General features: G+C 35.0%; 1 protein-coding gene across 5 annotated transcripts in view; it reads right to left on the reverse strand.

The window, feature by feature from the left end:
- The window catches only part of LOC145668677 (uncharacterized), a 50,527-nt gene extending 34,214 nt beyond the window's left edge, over positions 1–16,313 (reverse strand). For 2 of the 5 annotated variants that reach the window (XM_081736740.1, XM_081736744.1), the window contains exon 1: positions 16,105–16,262. The gene's annotated coding sequence lies outside the window, so the exon portion shown is untranslated. Of the gene's footprint in view, positions 1–15,865; positions 16,076–16,104; positions 16,263–16,294 lie in introns of those variants that run through there. The other 3 variants (XM_081736743.1, XM_081736741.1, XM_081736742.1) reach the window with 3 other exon arrangements.
- Between the last annotated feature and the right edge of the window lie 4,237 nt (positions 16,314–20,550).

The following is a 20,550-nucleotide window of genomic DNA, read 5'->3' on the forward strand; positions in this document are numbered from 1 at the left end:
AACACGCACTTTTTTAAAAAAAATCATCTATTGGCCAAATATTTATTATTTGTCAAATCCTCGAAAAGAAATGGAAATACAACATCCCATACATCAATTACTTATCGATTTCAGAAAGGCCTACAACTCGATGAAGAGAGAAACATTGTACAACATTTTTACCGAATTTGGAATATCGGAGAAGCAAGTTAGATTAATTAAGACGTGTATAAATGAATCCCAAAGGAAATTTAGGATAGCAAAGTTTTTGTCCACGAGCTGTCACATCGAGAATGGCCTGAAACAAGGAGATGCGTTGTCGCCATGATTATTCAACTTTGTTCTGGAGTACGCTATAAGGAAAATCAAAGACAGCAACCAGGGTCTAGAGCTTAATGGCACTCATCAAGGTTATGGCATATGTCGGGGATGTAAATCTGAAAAGGGGTGATATGAGGACAATAGAAAGAAATGCACAACTTTTATTAAATGCTTCCAGGGACGTAGATCTAGAAGTAAATGTAGAGAAAAATAAATACACGGAAATTCGCCGTGACCATAATACTGCAAATTATGGATATGTTAAAGTATCAATTAATACTTTGATAAAGTAGATACTTTCAAATATCTAGGATCAACATTAACTGACCAAAACCATATCCACTAAAAATAAATAAATATCGACTGAAAGCAGGGAATTCGTGTTATTATTATTGAATCCCTCTTGCACCTTTAAATAGCAAGAAGTGTAAGTAGTGTAAGCACCTTTAAAGAGCTAGGGCACAGCTGACAACCAGAATATATTAGCAGAAACCACTAGAGAAAGAAGTTAGAAATAAAGCACAATGAAACATATAACTACTGAAAAAAAAAAAAATCGTTAAGCAGTAAAAAGTCAAAGTCGATAATATACAATATAAAAACTTGATCTCATCCATAGTTATTTGTGGATCACAAATATGTACACTCAATAAAGAGAATGAACTTAACTTACGAATGTCCGAAAGGAAAACAAGTGTAAATAAAGAAACGAACAGCACATGAAAATTAAAATATTGATATATTCATAAAAGCAGAAAGCATTATGATCGCTAGGACCTATGAAAAAATGGAGAAGGATCGATTATATAAAAAAAGAAAGAAAAAGAAAAAGAATGAAAAAATTACAGGACAAAATACTCTAAAGCAAAAAATGGGATAGACCGAAAGAGGCGGCTGAAAGATACAATGAAGAAGATAGGCGTATGGAAGGAAAAAAAAAGGAAACAACAGGAAAGAATAGTGAAGGAAGCCAGGGTTCACAATGAGCTGCACAGCTGGAAGAAATTACATGTTAATATCAGATATTAAAGAAGTTAGGATCGGTATCGTGCTCCTGCAATCCAGATCCTTTCGAGGCGAGATATTATGGTGGGGAACCTACAATACTGTGAGATATATATATATCTTATATAATGGTCTGTGCATCTGCCAACTGCACCTGATTCAAGTTCTGATCGTGATTCGGAGCCTATGTTAACAATAGGTCCCCGTTCCCGTAACCTCGATGTTGCATAAAGACCCAACAACTCGAATTCAAATATATGGGGGAGCTCCTTCGTGGCTAAGCGGTTAGTGTACGCGCCTTTGGCGCGGGAGATCCGGGTTCGATTCCCGACGGGAGCTCAAGTGGTTCGGAGTCTACGTTAATCAGTAGGTCCACGTCTCATATAGCCTTGCTGTTGAACGGGACGTTAAACCCAAAATCAACTCAATTCAAATATATGGGTATAAAGAACCACTTTTAATTCTTCTGAGTTTTCAGTTTTCTAAAATTTCACTTAAATTATTTTTGAGCTTACTGATTACCAGCTTTCTAAAGCGTCAGAATCATGTCATTTACTTAGCCTAATATCACAACGTACTAGTTTCGTTTCCATATATATATATATATATATATATATATATATATATATAGTCATTGCCTAAAGTCTGAGCACACTACTGATTTTTCAGAATATTTCAAAAAAAGACATGTATTATATAAAGCTCAATTTGTTAAGACTTGTTCTGTGAAATAAAAATAAACATTATTGCTTATATAAAGAAATTAAAATATATGGTCTTGTTTCCACTGAGACAAATTTATTGAGTATGTTTGCGATCAACGTTAGCCTACATAAGAGCTTTATAAATTCCAGGAGTTGTTTGATTAATTTATCCAACTTTCGCAAAGCTATGTGACTTGTAACTTTGAAGAGCCTTCCAAAAAATCTTCAGCTTTCGTCAGCATCAATTTACGGACTGTCCTGTCAAATTCATCTTACAAGAGCTCGATGGGTAATAAATCCGGTGACTATTCCATTTGTTAGTGATGTAAGCGTTTTCCTTCCATTGCAGATAATTACTGCAGAGCCTGGGAAAATGTTTAGGATGGTAATTACGTTGCAGTACGAAGTTGCTGCCCTAAATCCGCATTTCTGATGGAATTCCATGCCTTACTTAAACGTTATGAAACATGGTTTGATCCATTATTCTAAAAATTCGAACTAAATTACCTTGGTAGTGTGTAAAGCATCCCCAAAAGTGACGCTACCTTCTCCGTACTTTGCTATAGATATTATACGGTTAGGATTAAAGCGTCCTTCGGGACGATGACGCACAAACTATTAGCATTGGAAGGCGAAAAGCTCGAATTTTTAGATTCGTCGGCCCAGAGTGCCTTCTTGCATTGTTCATTCCAATCCTTATTTTATTTATTTTTTATTTTTATTTAATTATTTTTTCAGGAATATCTTTCTGCAATGTTTCCTGCTTGAAGGAATAGTTTCTTCACCCTAATTCTATTCCCAAGATCATTGATCTGAGATGCTGAGCCACTATCCTATTTGATACCGATTGGAAATGTCTCTTCCAGAGTTCTACTGTTCTTCCAGAGCAGTTATCGTCTATTTCATTTGCTTTTTGTTTCCAGTGAAATTGGTCCTTAAGAGAAGTTGTTATTTTTGAACGATCAGTGCGCTACCCCATAAACACGTGCTTTGAATCTTAGTTAACAGTTTCTCTTCTCCATTTTTATAGCATTTGCATGTTCTTCCCACTAGTCAACTAGTTCACGCGAATGAAAAAAAGTAAAATCGCATGTCACAGATTTACATCCAATTTTGCCCATATTACGACACGACTGCTTGGCGTATACACAACTGTTCGTTGAAGTAAAGACACAACTACTGACAAAGGTTCATACACACACACACACCTTTAGGTGTCGTTGAAATGATGCCTTATCAAACAAAGTGTGATGTCAGTTAACGCATAAAGAGTGAAAAAGTGACTGAGGGGACCTGAAAACAAACCTGAGACCTCCAGCATATCGTGCCGATGCGTTGACCACTACGCCACCAAATCTGCTTCCCAGAACATCTACTCACTCTCCAGCTCGGTGTTCTCCACTCGGACCGCGTGCGTTGTGCCACAGATCACTGCTGTGCTTGGACAATCCTTCTATCCATATATTGAGCAATTTGAGAGGTTGTTTCCTCTATCTCTAATATCTATATGAAATTACAACGTCATAGGTGCTCAATATATGGACTACCACTACCATGAATTTTTGTATTCTTATATGAACATTGTTTATATTCAAAACTAGTCCATAAACATGGATTTGTATGGACATAGTGTATTCTTATATGAACAACATTGTTTATATTCAAAACGAATCCATAAACAAGGATTTGTGTGGACACAGTGTCTTTTACTTGAAAAATTCTGAAAAGGCAATAGTGTGCTCAGACTTTTGGCAATAACAATATATATGAACTACTACTACTACAGAAACGTATTCTAAAATTATTAATTTGAAAATCAGCTTTAACAATTTATACCTTTATTATTATTATTATTATTATTATTATTATTATTATTATTATTTTTTAACAAATGAAATTACATAGAAATTCGCACAGTGAAAATATAGATTAAGTTGAACTTGTCTGTATGTAAACCTAGCTAAGGGATTTAATGTTACTAACCGCACTCCATTTGTTAAAGCACTAGCAGCAGATTTTTTTTTAAATAGAGAAAACATTATGTTACTGTCATCTTATTGATGCAAACGCAAACTTAATGAAACGCTGGGCAGCGGTGGCTGTGGTAGAGCGGTCACCTCTGGTATGAGGTCCTTGGTTCGATGCCAGATCGCGCTAAATGAACTTTGTGGTGGACAAACACCGTGCACGTGGGTTTTATAGGGATTCTCTGGTTTCCCCCCACAATCTTCATTCCACCATTTCATTCATTTCTCATCTTCACCGTCTCCTTTAGCCTAACCGCTATACCCGTGGGACGTAAAACAAAGATTTTATTTTACTTTTAATTAAAAGTTAACCAAAGCTGAGATAAAAATCTATTAAAAAACGTTGACACAAGGCTAAAAAAGGGTTGACACAAGAGTAATTGTCACATAATATCAGGGTTAGCAGAAACCACACTTTATTTTGAAAAAAAAAAAAAAAAAAAAAAAAAAAAAACTCGTTTTTTTGTTTAAACCCTTTCTTTTACGGGGGAGGTTTAACCAGGTTCTTTTGGTTTAAATAATTTGCTCTATGTATTTACATATGGACAGGAATACGTTTGTTTCGCTTTGGTGGTGTTATGCAATAACGGGGTTATGCTGGAAGGAGTCACATAAGCTTAAAGAAGTCCAGTCAGTAAATTTCTTAAATCAGGAAACTCCTGCCTTAGCCACCGGGAAAATCCCACTATTATTTTAAATGCAAAGCGATAACAGGAAAAACCTACTATTGCTTTGTCCATAAAATTTTAAGGTCAACGTATCATAATCAGTACGCTAAAACTGAGGTATTAAATTACAAATTTAGTATGTAGATATCATTCATTAAAATTAAAACAAAGACCAATCCAAGCTAATGTTGGACGCTATGTAGCCAGTCGATAAATTTTGTCAATTTCTATCAATATATTTAAGCATCCTTGGCTTCTTTACAAAACAGGCATTCAGGCAAGCAGAAATATACAATTTGGTTTCGTTTCGTACAGGATTGGCTGGTTTAAACCAAAAAACAAAAAAATGTTCGTAAAAGGGTAAGTGTTTGTAAAATCTTGATGAACACACATTTGTGGGTTATCACGTTTCACTCCCGTATATTATTCGTATTATATTCAGACCTAAATTCCCCATTCATTACTCAAAAAGATTATACTACAAAAGCAACTTTTTTTTTATAAGTTTATTAATGTATATTTTGTGATTTTTTGTAGTTGTCATTATTGTTATGTAATTGCAATCGAAGAAAAATTCTAAATATTGTTTCGTTTCAATGTTTACTATTGATAAAATACATCGAAAATGCCGTACTTTTTGTGTGTGTGTGTGGGGGGGGGGGGGGAGTCATACAGACCCTACGAGAGGCATTTAGTGAAATAAGTATCTTTGGTATCTATTTATGTATAAATGAGTCTGAGTCAAAGTGGACTCAAATAATTCGTATTTTTATTCACTTTTCTTATTGATATGCAGATTAAGTCGGTGTATTTCTTTAATTTGGACCAATAAAAGTCGTTGTTAACTAACTTGAACTAAATTAGTTCTTCTGTACTCCGTAGTACTTTGAAACAGGGTGGAAAAAAATCATGATTTTTTTAAAAAAAATCATTTTTGTTGATTTTTTTGATTTAAATCGATTTTTTTGATTTAAATCAAATCTTTCTTCTCGTAAATTACAAGTCGCGAACTGAAGAAAACCCATTAGGAATTAGTATTAAATGCTAATTATGCCATTTAAGTGAAAGTATTAGGGTTGAATTTTGAATTAATCCCCAGTTGTTAACCTCTGTTAATCCCAAACAATGTTTCTTAACCCTTTTAAATTATGGTTTTTTTAAAAAGGGAAATTCAGTCAAGCAGCTATATCGTCATCCCTATTTATCCTAGGATCACGGTTCATACCTCATTCTCTTCAGAATAGAACAGCCTTTGAAACGGTAACATTCGCATTTCTCTATCATGTCCCTGATGCGGGAAGTTTTGAGAGAAAATGGAATTTTTCTGATTTTTTTTTTCAAATTTTGATTCCCTCTGGACTCCTTGTGTTAACGCACATATCTCAAAATCAACTGAGAAATACTAAGGGGTGTACAAAATGTGTGTATAAAATTTCAAGCTTTCTTGAATAGTAAGGGCGGGGAAATATTTAACAATGAGCTAAGAACATTCCCACAATGCCCCAGATAACCCGCATGTAATATAAAAATTTCTTCAGATATCTCTATTTATCCTAGGGTCGTCATTTGTATATTATTCTCTTCAGAATAAAAAAAGATTTTCAAATCGTATCATTCAAATGTCTCCATCGTGTATCTGGGGCGGAAAAATCACGAAAAAAGGGATTTTCTGTTAAAAATACCCTTTTTTACTTTCTACCCCTCTGGACCAACCCCGTGTTTTAAGGTAAAGATCTGAAACACTGAAAAATACGAAGGGGTACATTAAATAAATCTGCAAAATTTCAAACTACTAGGTGCAAAAGTAAATCTGCAAAATTTGAATCTTCTAGGTGCAAAAGTAAGCCCGCGAAAAATAATATCCCTTAAATACCCCAGATTCCCTTATAAAACAGTATCTCAGGTAACAGTTTCCTGAAACATCCCTATTTATCCTAGAATCATGGTTCGTACGTCATTCTCTTTAGAAGAGCCTTTCAAACGGTACCATTCATATATCTCCATCTGAATCGTGGAAAAAGCTATTTTGTTAAAAATATCTTTTTTTTTTTTTTACATTTTCCTTTCTGGACCCCCGTTTTCACGCAGAGATCTGAAAACATCTAAATAAATACCAAGGGATGCACTGAACGAGTGTGCAAAATTTCAGTCTTTTGAATGCAAAATGTAAGCTTGCTAAAATAATAATAATAATAATAATTAGGGTTAGGATCTTGTTGATTTTGCATCTTTTTTCTGGATTAGTATAAACATTGCTCGTTGTGTTATAAATCCTGTTTTATTAAAAAGAAGTAATTTAAGACAAACTTGTTTGTGCATTTTTTTGCATTTTTTGCCCATTTCTGTGTATAAGTGCATTTTTTAAAGTTTTTGGGCATTTTACGTGCATATTTAGTATTTATTCTTACTTTTAACTGCATAATTCTCATTTTCTTATAAAAACAATAAATTGAAGTAGAATGCTTCCACCTACACGATTCTAGTTCGAAATATTCGTTGGAGCGAGGTGTGTGATACGGCAAGAAAATTTGTACTGCCTTGCCGAAAGAAAATTTACCGTTGAACAGCATGTTTCAAGGGACAAACACACACGGGGACTTAAGTTACGTGCAAACGAGAGGCAAACGCCGCGCAATAACTTCTCCCGCAGTGTGGTACATCCAAAAATCATTCTGTTTTTTTTTTTTTTCGAAGATTTTTGTGAAGCATTTATTTGTACTGACATTCCGTTGAACAAAGTGGACAACGTGACATTGCGTGCCTTTTTGGAATACACTTGTAAACCCCTCCCCGATTCTTCGACATTAAGGAAGAATTATGTGAACAAACTTTACGAGAAAACAATGCAGTGCATTAGACAAGAAATGGCTAGAAAGAAAATATGGGTGTCCATGGATGAAACTTGTGATTCGGAGGGACGAAATGTAGTGAATGTTGTTGGAATGTTGCATGAGGGTGGGCCGGGTAAAACATTTCTTTTGAATTGCGAAGTTCTGGAAAAGGTCAATTATTCCACGATCAGTAAGTTATTTGATAAGTCAATGCATCTCTTATGGCCTAATGGCGTTCTTCACGGAAACGTGCTGCTCTTTGTAACCGATTCTGCACCGTATATGGTAAAAGCAGCGAACTCACTTCAGGCTCACTCGAAAATGATTCACACTACGTGCCTCGCGCATGGTTGCCACAGAGTGGCTGAAGAGATATGTGTGCAGTTTCCTGATGTTGATAAACTCATAGGAAGTGTTCAGTAAGGACCGACCACGTGTAGCTGTTTTTAAGTCGGAGCATCCTGAACTCCCTCTACCACCTAGCCCCGTTCTTACCAGGTGGAGAACGTGGCTAGAAGCCTGTAAATACTATTGTCAAAACTTCGAAGCTGTGAAGAAAACGATAGACTTTTTCGACTCCTCCGAAGCTTCCGCGATTCGAACTGCACAAGAGATACTGGTCAATCCTGAAATTCAAGGTAACCTTATGCACATTCAATCTAATTTTGGATTTCTACCAGGTGTGATTGTGTGATTACTTCTTTAGAGAAATTTGAAGAAAAGTTGACTTCAATTGACGCAATCAAAAATGCAGCAAGTGCATTAGAAAGTGTTCCTGGGGAAGTAGGACTTGTACTGTCAAGAAAAATGACAGATATATCGAAAAAACTCAGGTTACCATGTTTTGTGTGCGATAGTGGACATTCTTTCAGGCAGAAAATTTGTACTGCCCAAATTAGAAAGTGATCTAGGAATTAGTGATATGGTCTATTTCGAATATGCTACGGTGGTTTCTTAGAAACTGAAAGCAACTTTTCAATGTGCAAATCGTTATTTGCAGACAACCGCCATGCATTCCGGTTCGAAAACCAACCTTCATATTTTTGTTGTTGTTGTTGTTTATTGCAACTCAGTGTTAGGTGCAACTTTTGAGAAAAACACAATAGAGTAGAGCCACGTATATATATATATATATATATATATATATATATATATATATATATATATATATATATATATAGGTAATGCACTAATAAATAGTAACGGATGATTCTCTGTGAAAGCATTTTTTTCAAATTATAGTGCATTTTTTTAGATTTTTAGTGCATAATTGCATTTTTTATTTTGCATTTTACCCGCATTTATAGTGCAATAAAATCCTAACCCTAATAATAATAATAATAATAATAATAATAATAATAATAATAATAATAATAAAATAATAATAATAGGCATAACAAAAATATCTTTTTAAATTTATGATGTCATCACACACTATTCTCGACGCAGAAAGACGTGAAAGCATATGTAACATGTTCTACAATGCCTTCAGTCTTGGAAAGAAAAAAAAAAAAAAAAAAAAAAAAAAACGAAGTAAAGAGGTTTATTGGTACTTTTTAATCGAATAATGAAGATTCGATTTTAATAGAATAAAAACAGGTAATATAATTTAAAAGGTTAAGCATTAAGGAAAAAGTATAGCAACATTTATCAAAATGTCACTTTTTTTCACAAAAGTTACTGATATTTGGTAGGGGCATATTTTTAAAAAATTGGAACTAGCTTGAGGCAGGAAATACATAAATTTCGCCTAAAGTTATAAATCTTTAAAAAAAATCTGAGAGGGGATAGGACCCCTCTATATATGCTCTATTATCCGGGAACAAACAAGCAGACGCGCACACGATAGAATTTTCGTCTTAAATGCCGATGGTGATTTCCCCGTTGGAATAGTTAACGATTTGAAAACCCAAACCCATTATTACGAAGAGAAGAAAGCAGCATTGCTTCGTTACCCGTTCAAAACGGGATTTTCCCAAATCATCCAGTGCACGACACTTGTTTTCATACTATGCTGTACATACTGTACATTTGAGTCTCATTGTATTATGATTATTAACTTCCGTAACCGAAATACCAGAACAGAAACGGGATTTTACTTATTTTCACTTTAAATTATTTTATTTCGGAATTTTGATTTAAATCAGCGATTTTTATTAAAAAAATCAAGTGATTTAAATCAGACTGATTTAAATCAATCCACCCTGCTTTGAAATTGTTCATATATAATTCTGTGTAATGGTTTCACTTGTGCAACTGTTTATCTTTTTGTCCTTCTGAAATGACTCTTGACAGTTATATTAAGAAGCATGTAAAGATCAGTACAACGTATTTTTTTATCTGGATTCCTTCATGAGTGAGTCGCAGACGTATCGCATTTGTGGCCAATTAGTCCTGGTTCCGAGTTCAAATGGAGGACAATCTCACTCGGATGTAACTCGAGAAGCGGTTTTTATTCCGCTTTAAGCTTATGTGACCCCTTCCAGCATAACCCGGTTGTTGCATAATAACATCAAGGCAAAACAAACTTATTTCTGTCCATATATGATATGAATATATAAAGGAAATTATTTAAACCATAAAAACCTGGTTTAAACCAAAAAAACCGTTTTTTTTTGTTTTTTTTTGATAAAAACCATGGTTTTTGCCAACCCTGGTTTCGTACATTTAGGCCTTACGTTCTTATGTAATATTGAGGTTATCAAGACTTTTGTTTAAGGCGACATCCGAACCGCTACTTGACTTACACTTGAAGAAAAGGTTGTGGTTCGACCGGGAACTGAACATTGGACGCCTTGATTCAAAGGTGAAAAGGAGATGAAACTAATGCAGATGATTTGATGTAGAAACGTCACCATAAAATTCACTGATTTAAAGCATTAGCACTGTTCGTTTTTTTCTGTTTAAACCAAGGTTTAAATCATAACTCTGCATAATACTTCATAAGAATAATACTCCACGCATTATACACACTCGAAAGGGTTGAGTTGATTTTGAGTTTAACGTCCCTTTCAGCAGCGAGGTTATATGAAACGGGATCTACTGATTAACGTGGAATCCAACTACATGAGCTTCCGCCGGGAATCGAACCCGGGTCTCCCACACCACACACTCGAAAAGTTACTTTCGTGGATGTACTAAGCTATAAGCGACTGTAGCTCCGAAGAGCACCCATCCCGACGCCTTTGGCGTTATAACTCTATGTGCTAGACGCCTATCTCTGCCTTCACCATTTCTTTCAGTCATTCACATTCCCATACATCTGTTTTCCTTAGCTTGAAGGATCTTTTCCACTTACTCCAGCTCCCATACTTCCCAGTAAAACACAAAACAAATCCCTTCGAGTAAACACACTTACATGTTAGTAAAAATAAAAGGTCCCAAATAAAGTGGATTTTAACCCATAAGAAGACTATTTATGTAAACAATCAGTGCATATAGTCATTATATGATGCATTATTTATTGACGTAAGCACGAGTAGTACCAACAGAAAGTCGCTACCATTAAGAGCTGATTCCAACCAAAAGACAGTATACTTGTAGATATATTGATATTCCAAATATCAAACTGCATGGATAGTACAGGATTATTATTAGTGCAAATGAAGAATCTGGGGCCATCAAATAATTAACACAGCGATTTTTTTTTTTTTTTAATTTTTTTTTACTGTCTTCTAATGCCTTCAGAGCCTCCATTGGCACATTTAGAATGTAACGATCTTGTACTTCCAGATGTAGATTAGCGACAGCGGCTCATATCTGTAATAATTATACACATATTGTTTTATGCATGAAATTGACTCCAAATGATTTTAAAACGCCCACTGATGACTTCAATTTTCGCTTGACATGCCCGGACAAGCAAACATGGTTCCTGACTTCCGAGAAGTACGAAAGCCTCAGTGGGCAAATGTCAGGGTTGAAAAAATCATGATCTAAAATAAATAAATAAATCACTTGTACTTGATTTTTGTTTTTTTAAAAAAGGAATAAAACCAAAATTGTGTGATTTCTCTTAATTGGCAAACTGCGTTTATCTTCTGATGTTAGAATAAAAAAGAAATCAGTAATTTTCCGACATTTATATTGTTTTCTGTAAGGTGTTTCTAATGTGACAGTTACTCAGTAGCAGTACAACATTCTTAATTGAACATCTAAGAACGGGTGCGATCAATATGATCTGAGAAATTCACTTCACAATGATTGGATGAAACACAGATAATGTACGGTAAACTTAAATTTTCTTTTTTAAGCATCTTAATCAGTAAACAACAAAAGTAAAATAGGCTATGCAGTGTACATGCTGCCATTTTACAAACTGCAAGAAAATTTGCATTGCGCTACACAGACTAAAAGTGTTTCCTTTACAGACTGAACAGATTTTTTTTAAACTCCTTTCATCATAATTTTCTTATAATGAACATCAGAATCTTTTACTTTAAAATTGTAAAATTATTCAAAACATGCAATTAGAATTTGCATATCAGCATAAATTGAACATGAATATCACCTATGGTGCATGGGGTCCTTCGTTCGATTCCAGCTCGCGCCAAGTGAGCTTCGTGGTGAACAACGTGTGCGTGGGTTTTATCCGGATTCTCCCGTTTCCTCCCACTTTCTTTATTCCAACATTTCATTCATTTCTCATTGCCGTCTCCTTTAGCCTAGCCGGCATAACCATGGGACGTACAACTTAACGATTTCATTTCATTTTTTTAACATGAATATAATATCTAATTTTAAGTTATCTGCACTCAGTATGACAAAGATAATAGCAAAATATGCAAGATATTTTAGTAGTAAGGTGTTTCTAATCAAAAATGACTTCTTTTTAAATAATTTTAATTTTTCTTTCTATTTACAAACAACTGAAATGCCCGTTCTTCGCACGGGAAGAATAAGTTTATAGCAAATATTTGAACTCTTTTCCCAACCTTTTAGACGCATATTTGAATGAAAGTGAAATAATAATAACCCAGCTCGACTCAAGTATTAATTATTTTCAAAAATCTATTTTAAATAGTGCAGCCGTTATTGTTGTGAAACATTTACCGCACCTCTTCTATCTTAGGAAACGCATTTATTCAAATTGTATGACTAATGATAAACACTCAGGTCAATCCAAGTGCTAACTACGTTTAAGAATTCATTGTAAATGCTTCTACTGTTCTTGGCGAACGCATCAACTCATTTTCAATGAGTACTTTATATACCAAGTTCCATCTCCATAATATGAGACCTTAAACCAGGGACTGCCCAAGTGGGCCCAGCCCGAAAAAAACCCACCTGGGTTTTTGACCTTTTTGTTAGTATATTACTGGTACAACTAAGGTGATCACATTGAAAGTTATTTTTATCAGATTTTGAACTTTCTTTGGGTGAATTATACGCTTTCATGTTAAGGTAGACAACAACATTCACATAAGACCTTTATAAAGTTCTGAATACACTGAATAAATAAATAAATAAAACCTAATCTTAGCTTGAGATATTTATTGAACAAATTAATGTGTGGATTATGATTATAACTTATTTGAAGTAAAATATGAAATTTCATATTTTAGGAAATACTTTCCGTGAATAGTGTGCTCGCCAACGTCGAGGAACGTTACCCCTAATACGTTTGATGGTTGCCGTGCCAGCTACCAGTAAATATGTAAATACCTTAGTAAAACTATTAGTATTATTTCTTTCCTTTGATAGTAACAAAAGTATTCAGTAAAATTTGGTGTTCCAACAACAACAGTTCAGTCATTTGTTGCTACCCTTCAAATAAGCATTATGTAGAATCAACACTAGCAATAGCGTAAAAATTCTTGTCAAAATTAAGAAGCTTAATGCTCGGAGTTCCCAAGACAACGTAACGCTTACTATTTAAGTGCTGAATTCAAACTTCAGTATTAATAGAAGTTTCGATGTACCTTGTACAGTAAAGCAAGCTGCATTTTCAGGGAAAATCCGTCGTGAAACAAGTGTTCGGGAAATTCCCGTAATTAAAGCCACAAGACATCGGAAGTGAATACTTCAACAATAAAACTATTTATCTTACTCTGGAAGATATTTATTTCATTTATGACATTTTGAAACATTAACTTTATAAAATATGAATTATAGGCCTATCTTTGTTAATTATTTTAAATTAATTTTCAGAAGAGAACCGTCTTGCAACAAGTGCTCGGGATATTCCCGTAATTGAACGCACAAAGCATCGAGAATGAACTTCAATAATAAAACCATTTATTTTACGTTGAAAAATATTTACTTTATATAAGACATTTTAATGAATTATGCAGTTTTCAGACTTTTTAAGTTGAAATTTTGAGGGTACAAGCACAAGACATTCTAAATCTGCTGTAAAGATTTTTCGGATATCTAATATAAAATTTCAAAATTGCAGCCATTTTTTCAAAACAGCAGTGAATAGAAAATTGTTGCAGGTTGTGACAATGACAATCTTGAAATGTAAATCATATTTTAACATTTTTACCCCAAAGACACTGAAATATTTCGAAAAATCCCAATTGAACCCGAAAATACCCGAAAGACATGGACCCAGGAAGGTTGGGTTTTTTCAAACCCTGCGTTAAACTCAAAATCAACTCAACTCAATCTCCATAATAAGAAAGGATCGTGAGATACACAATTTTCGGTGTCCTTTTTCTCTTAGGATATGTATTTTAATGAAAATGACATGATAAAAACCCGACACGAGTCACATGCAATATTCAAAATTCATTTCAAACAGTTCAGCTGTTTTCCCGTGTTTAGAGAGAACGGCAATGTTATCTCAATATAATAGGAAAAACATTATAGAAATTGCTCCTCACCTAAGAAAAGAGAAATTTCCTAAAACGCTGAACACCTGTCGTTTTATTTCTCATTACCAGTTTATTGACGAATTTTCATCTTCCGAATGTAAGGAACTCGTGAAACACACTATTTTTGGCATACGATTTAAACACATCTTCTCGTTATATGATACGCACTTATGAAAGTAGCATGATAAAATCCCGAGTCGAACCAAACGGCACGTTCAATGAATCACTTCAAACGCTTTAGCCATTTTCTCGAGGTGACGAAACAAACAATGCTAATTTGAATATGGAAGGAAATAAATATTATCCATTATCCAGGCAAATTATCCATTTTTCCCAGTAAATTTTCAAAATTTCGCTAAAAACGGACGACCAACTTTGGAACGTAACCCCTGAAAAAGGTATACTAGTAACATTTTAAGTTAGAACATCAAAAGCATTGAGGGAAGCATTACTTATAGTCAATGAGGTAAGCATTACTTGAGAAATACATTTACGGTGCTATAAAGTAATACTGTGGATAACTGCTCGTGCAGGTGTAGTTTTGGCGCACCACTAGAAATAATTGTTGAAAATTTGTAATTCTTTCACTAATTTACTTCCCATTGTCTCCTAAAAGATTTGCGCTGGACGATATGAAAATATGTTACTTGGCATATATAAAATTCAAGGGGGTCACTACAGATAATTGTTGAAAAATTAAAATCCTTTTTCGATTTGTGTATAAATACGGTTTCCGGATGTACGGCATAAGAACTACAGTGCAAAAGCACAAACCAACATGTGCTAGGTGGCCACTAAAAAGCACGAGTTATCTAATCAAGTCAGGGTAGGGCGAAGCTGGTGGGTGCGTCCAGAGGGAAGGCGCGTCAGCGAGGACAGTGAAAAAGAAGTTGATACTGACAAATATGCATGTTTCAATAGCATTGCCATGGCTTTACACTAGTAACGTTCCCCTTGTATACATAAAATGCAGCTTCTGTATACTGTGCAGTCATCTTTTATATGCACTCACTTATTTTATCCACCGTGAAGAATTTGTAATGATTTTACACTAGTAACCCTACACTTGTAAACCTGAAATATAGCTGTATTACTTTGTATAAAATTTTGTCGCTTGCAGAAATATGTACCTTATGAATATATCTTTTCAAACAAAGCATTCAATTTCACTTGTAAATCTTTCAAATGTGGTGCGCCAAAACTACACCAGCACCTAACTGCTTCCGTTATGAAGAACTACATAGTAATAACATGAACAGCAAATGATATAATTTCTACTTTGATTTTTAGGAGTTAATTTTACAATACCCACTTCAGCTGGTACACTTCCCTAAATGGGTCAAAACTTCCCTAACCTTCCTTAAGCTAACCCGTTCGTACCAATACTCTATCATATTCTACTCTATTATATCCTACTCAACTATACTCTTTTAAAGCGATCCTACTTATAGATACGCAGCTGGAGCGTGTATTGTAAAGTTTTTCCCTTTTTAGAAAATTAAACTTCCTTACATATTACCCTTTGGGATTTAATAGAGTTCAATAAATTTCCTAAATATTGACCTCCACCTTCAGGCTCTTAATATGTAGATTATCAACTTGTCAGTAGCTTAAAAATGTCAAAATTAATTGCAACTACGACACAATTACTTCATTTCCTGATACTTAATACGATAGTAATAATAATGTCATCTGGTAAGGTCAGTGTAATAAATCTTCTCAATATCCTACTGTAAATGCAATATTATTACCTGTGAAATATATTTTCAAATTGAAACATGACATAAACAAACCGCTGTTCCACGTTCTTCTATTATCTTTCTTTAGGAAATGATGCCAGGTATAGTGAGTGAAACGAAATGTTAGGTCATATGGTAAGTTCAAAATTATGTTAAAATGTAAAAGAATGTTTTAAAAAAGAGAATAATAAAAAAAAGTTACTTTTGTTTAACAGTGTGAAACTACAGTAGACTTCAAAACTACGGGAATTCAATACTGACACTTGAAGTATTACATCCGTAACTACTAACGAGTTTACATTTTTAGCAATAAATAATCCCATTAACGTTTCTTGCATGGCGATGAACGAAAGCAAAAGCTGAAATACGGCAGGGGCGGATCCAGGGGGGTGATCGGGGTGATAGCCCTCCCCAGAAGACGAAGCTTTCTTATCTTATATATATAAATAAAACCCATCCCAAAGTTTGGAGCCCTTAAAAGTAGCAGCATGACCACTGGCGCAAATCCCGGGGGGGACGAGGGGGACATGTCCCCCCCAATCTTGGACCTTGAGGGGACTGTCCCCCCCAATAATCTGATTTAAAAAGTGCTTTTTCATGATTTGTGTCCGACTGCCCAAAAGGAATGTAAGATGAAATTGATTTCTCTTGGCTTTTTCCATCTTTTTTTTTTTTTTTTAAATCGTATTCTGTAGTATTTCAAACTGAACTTCGTGCTGTAGTGAGTTTAGTAGTCTCATCAATATGTATTAATCCCACTTCCGCTATTTGGGCACAAATTGCAATAAATGCCAGAGGAGGATATGCCCCACTCCTCATGCTGGAAAGTTGTCTCAGCTGTAGGTACGGGCACAAATTCCGGGGAAATGGGAAGACATGTCCCCCCCAACATTGGAACTGGAGGCATTCCCAATAATCCGATTTGAAAAGTGCTTTTTGCAGATAACTGTGATGAGTTGTGTCCGACTGCCACAAAGGAAAGTGAGATGAAATTTGTTTCTCTTGGCTTTTCCATTTTTAATGAAAATGAAGGCGTGCGACTGTGCGTGACGTAACCTGATATGAAATCTTATCTCCTCCTCTCCCCTAGGCCCTAGCACACGAAGAGTATATAGACTATCCAATACCCATCCATAGATCTATCCAGCCTAGGCATCTACTCATGCTTCGTAAGCTAACTAACTCTATAGCCTATGGAACCCGGAGGTTCAATGTCGCGTTCACAAAAGCTCTCCACTGACTTCGATTCTTAGCCAATTGGATCCAGTTTCTACTTTGTATTCCTATCTCTGCGAGATCCATCTTAATATTGTCTTCTCATCTGCGCCTAGGTCTTCTTAATAGTCGTTTTCCGATTGGTCTTACCGCTAACACTTTGAAAGCGTTCCTACTTTCTTCCATCCTGGCTACATGTCCTGCCCACCTAAGCCTCCTAGACTTGATGATCTTAACATTGTTTGGTAAGCTGTATAATTTACGTAGTTCGTCGTTATGAAGTTTCCACCATTCCCCATTCCCGTTCCTTTTGGTCCAAATATTTCTCTTGGGATCTTGTTCTCAAATACTTTCAGTCTATGCTCTGCACTCAGTAAGCGACCATGTTTCGAAACCATACAGAACAACAGGTATGATTATCGTTTTATACATTTTAAGCTTCAAATCCCTCGACAGAATTCGCGACGACAAGAGGTTTTGAACTGAATAATAACACGAATTCCTTGTTTTTAGTCGACATTTAATTTCTTCGTGAATATGATTATCGTCTGTTAATATTGATCCTAGATATTTGAAAGTATCCACTTTATCAAAAGTATTATTTAATATTTTAACACATACATAATTTGCCGTATTACGGTCCCGACGCACTTCCATGTATTTAGTTTTCTCTGCATTTACTTCTAAACCCATGTCCATGCAAGCGCGTCTAATGCATTTCTTTCTATTTTTCTCCTATCATCCCCTACTAAATTTACGTAATCAGCGTACGCATAACCTGGTGAACACCGTTCAACTCTAGGCCCTGGTTGCTATCTTTATTTTCCTTATAGCGTATTCCAGGACAAAGTTGAATAATAATGGCGACAACGCATCTTCTTGTTTCAGGCCATTCTTAACGTGAAAGCTCGTGGCCAAAAATTTTCCTACCCGGACTTTACTTTGGGATTCATTTAAACATGCCTTAATTGATCTAATTGGCTTTTTCGGTGTTTCAAATTCTGTAAGAACGTTGTATAATGTTTCTCTCCTAACCGAGTTATAAGCCTTTCTAAAATCAATAAACAGTTGATGTACCGGACTACTGTATTCCCGCTTGTTTTCGAGTATTTGGCGAATGGTAAATATTTGGTCGATAGTTGATCGATTTCTCTAAATCCACACTGATAATCTCCAAAAATTTCATCTGCGTATGGGGTCAATCTTGCTAATAGAATGTTTGAAAGGATTTTATAGGATGTTAACAGAAGAGAGATGCCTCGATAATTATTACAGTCAGTTTTGTCGCCTTTCTTGTGGATTGGAACAATGATTGATTCTTCCCACTCTTGTGGCAATTCTTCCTTGTTGTAGATAAGGAGAATGAGTTTGTGTATCTTGTTCCACAATTTTTTGCCTCCAGCTAAAATTAACTCAGCCGGAATTTCGTTTACACCCGAGATTTGTGTTTCTTTAATTTCTTTATAGCGATTTTTACTTCTATTCGATTGGGTTCTGGAATATATGGTTCTGCGGTGTGTATCTTCCTTTCTCCACGCACATTAGTTTTTGGCTGCGTGTTAAGCAAATCGTCAAAGAAATCTTTCCATCTATTTAAAATGCTATCTGTATCAGTGAGAACTGTTCCATCAGCTTTCTTTCATATATAAGAACGAGGTTGATAGCCTTTCTTAAATTCGTTGATCCCTTTATACATGTCCCGAATGTTTTTATTTTTACTATTATCTTCGTTCCTAAATTTTAGCTTTCAAAATATCGCGTTTCTTTGTTCTAAAAGTTTTGGAAGTTCCTCGCCTGATGTCTACGAAATTTTGTGTAGTTATTTCATTCGGATTTTGTAGCCAACGTAATTTTGCCTGTTTTCTCTTCTCTGCTAGTTCTAACCATGGTTTGTTCCTACGTATTTCCGCGTGTCCCAATTTTTCTTTTGTGAGAGGATATTTCGTAAGCAAAGAAAAGAATTCAATTGCTGGAATATTTTTCTCTATAATCTTAAGGTTCCATCTGTTAAGTAAAGAGTATGACATGCATCAGATTTCTGAAACGATTCCTGTAATGTTATTGAGATTATAATCATTTTGCTCAAAGAGTATTGTTGCGTCATACATAATTGATATTCTTTCTTCATAGTTTTGGGGAAGTCGTCATTTAATTATTATATTACTATAAAACAATTTTAACGTGGATCTTTGTGGATGCCTAATTAGAAACATACCAATTATAAATATGCATGTATTCAGATTTCAGAATGTTTTCATGGTAGTGATTTGTAATACTGATATGTACTACTACTTCATCTACATCACCTAATATATAATATACTCTACAACAGTTGATCAGATTCATCTACTGTAATATGAGTTTCATCTCCCTTATCTAGAATAAGCCTCAAATCTGCCCACCTTCCAATGTTGAAGACAACCAATGGCGTATTTAGGATTTTCTTTCGAGGGCTATGTCCAACACAAGGAAGGAAATGGGCAATTGCCCCCCTGAGTTTGAGAATTAAATATATTTTAATTTATGCATAAATTAAAGTTATAATGGCAAGAATTACAGATCGATAAATCCTATATGATATGATACAAAAATTTAGAAGTGAATCTAACCCTTTATTCTATTCATACAAGAAAAAGAAAGCATCCTCTTGGCCGTCCTAATTTCCCGGGCTAATTACTCCCCCGTTTTGATTTTCTTTAATTCAAACATTTCCTTCTTTTAAAAATAACTAAACGATGTAATTGTTCCTTTGTTATAATAACTAAAGTCCTGTCATGTTGATATCCGCGCATGTTGGTGTGGAAGACTAGTTTCTCTTATCAACTCCTCTTAGTTTCGGAGTTACCGATGACGGCCAACTTGAACAAGGTGACCAGACGTCCCGTTTTGGCCGGGACAGTCCTTTTTTTCCAACCGTTGTCCCGTTTTTTTCTGATTCTCGAACGGGACGCCTAAATGTCCCGTTTTTAAGTAAAAATGACCTAGGTGTCCCGTAATTATTATTCAAAATGTAAATCGTCAATGGAAATTCTACTCTCTTCCGTACCAACACTCGTTGCCAAGGTTCAGCCGTGTCTAGAACTTCTGAATTTTCAAATGGGAATATAGTGTTCGTGGTTCAAGTGGGAATTCTGAGTGTTCAAATAGTTAAAAGAATTGTTGGGTAAAACTTGCAATCGGGAACCATTATTTGTTGTGTGGTACACATAAAGTTAGAAACGGTGTGTTATCACTCTTACTTGT

This window comes from Thermobia domestica, chromosome 13 (assembly GCF_964235325.1).
Source record: "Thermobia domestica chromosome 13, izTheDome1.hap1.1, whole genome shotgun sequence".
Lineage (NCBI taxonomy): Eukaryota > Metazoa > Arthropoda > Insecta > Zygentoma > Lepismatidae > Thermobia > Thermobia domestica.